The sequence below is a fragment of the Oncorhynchus mykiss genome, chromosome 6 (assembly GCF_013265735.2).
Source record: "Oncorhynchus mykiss isolate Arlee chromosome 6, USDA_OmykA_1.1, whole genome shotgun sequence".
NCBI classification, from domain to species: Eukaryota; Metazoa; Chordata; class Actinopteri; order Salmoniformes; family Salmonidae; genus Oncorhynchus; species Oncorhynchus mykiss.
This window is the reverse complement of record NC_048570.1, coordinates 96,500,014-96,501,617: the sequence shown is the minus strand read 5'-3', so window position 1 is coordinate 96,501,617 and position 1,604 is coordinate 96,500,014. Positions and strand designations below refer to the sequence as shown.

The 1,604-nt window shown below is 39.8% G+C and overlaps 1 non-coding gene across 1 annotated transcript; it reads left to right on the top strand.

The window, feature by feature from the left end:
• Window positions 1-308: 308 nt before the first annotated feature.
• trnat-agu lies at window positions 309-382 on the top strand. The gene has a single exon. It is a non-coding gene; the product is annotated as a tRNA-Thr (tRNA).
• The last annotated feature ends 1,222 nt before the right edge of the window (window positions 383-1,604 follow it).

The following is a 1,604-nucleotide window of genomic DNA, read 5'->3' as shown; positions in this document are numbered from 1 at the left end:
GAGTGTCTTAAAATGAAACTAACATCTTTAGTCTGACTTCATCCAGTTTCCAGAAACATTTATTTGCGCGATATGCAAATATAGCATATTTAACGTTGTATCGCCTCATTTGCATATTTTAATAAAATATTTCAGAAAAGTTGTAATACGAAAAAGTATTATGTTTGTGTCAATATTCAACTGGTAAAACCTGACTGCGATATGATGAAGCGAAAAAAACGACCTTTGGAGAACACGGCCCCAATCTCCCGTTTCACATTTTACCAACAGTAAAGACATTTACCCTTTTATTTCCTTCACGACTCGGCGGCGCTGTGGCTTAGTTGGTTAAAGCGCCTGTCTAGTAAACAGGAGATCCTGAGTTCGAATCTCAGCAGTGCCTTTTTGTTTCTGTTAATTAAGGACCTTTTCTCGAGGAGCTCCAAGCTTTGACAACGGTGACGACGAGGATACGTCCCTGCCTTCCGGCAATCCAACCATACTGATATGTTGTAGAAAATGACATGGGGCCAGCATTTTAGTAACTAATTCGAACGAATTTAAGTTAAACAGGGTGAATACCAAAAGAGTATTAAATTCAAATCAAAGTTTATTTGTCACATGCGCCCGAATACAACAGGTGTAGTAGACCTTACAGTGAAATGCTGAATACAACAGGTGTAGTAGACCTTACAATGAAATGCTGAATACAACAGGTGTAGTAGACCATACAGTGAAATGCTGAATACAACAGGTGTAGTAGACCTTACAGTGAAATGCTGAATACAACAGGTGTAGTAGACCTTACAGTGAAATGCTGAATACAACAGGTGTAGTAGACCTTACAGTGAAATGCTGAATACAACAGGTGTAGTAGACCTCACAGTGAAATGCGGAATACAACAGGTGTAGTAGACCTTACAGTGAAATGCTAAATACAACAGGTGTAGTAGACCTTACAGTGAAATGCTGAATACAACAGGTGTAGTAGACCTCACAGTGAAATGCTGAATACAACAGGTGTAGTAGACCTCACAGTGAAATGCTGAATACAACAGGTGTAGTAGACCTCACAGTGAAATGCTGAATACAACAGGTGTAGTAGACCTCACAGTGAAATGCTGAATACAACAGGTGTAGTAGACCTTACAGTGAAATGCTGAATACAACAGGTGTAGTAGACCTCACAGTGAAATGCTGAATACAACAGGTGTAGTAGACCTTATAGTGAAATGCTGAATACAACAGGTGTAGTAGACCTCACAGTGAAATGCTGAATACAACAGGTGTAGTAGACCTCACAGTGAAATGCTGAATACAACAGGTGTAGTAGACCTCACAGTGAAATGCTGAATACAACAGGTGTAGTAGACCTCACAGTGAAATGCTGAATACAACAGGTGTAGTAGACCTTACAGTGAAATGCTGAATACAACAGGTGTAGTAGACCTCACAGTGAAATGCTGAATACAACAAGTGTAGTAGACCTTACAGTGAAATGCTGAATACAACAGGTGTAGTAGACCTCACAGTGAAATGCTGAATACAACAGGTGTAGTAGACCTCACAGTGAAATGCTGAATACAACAGGTGTAGTAGACCTCACAGTGAAATGCTGAATACAA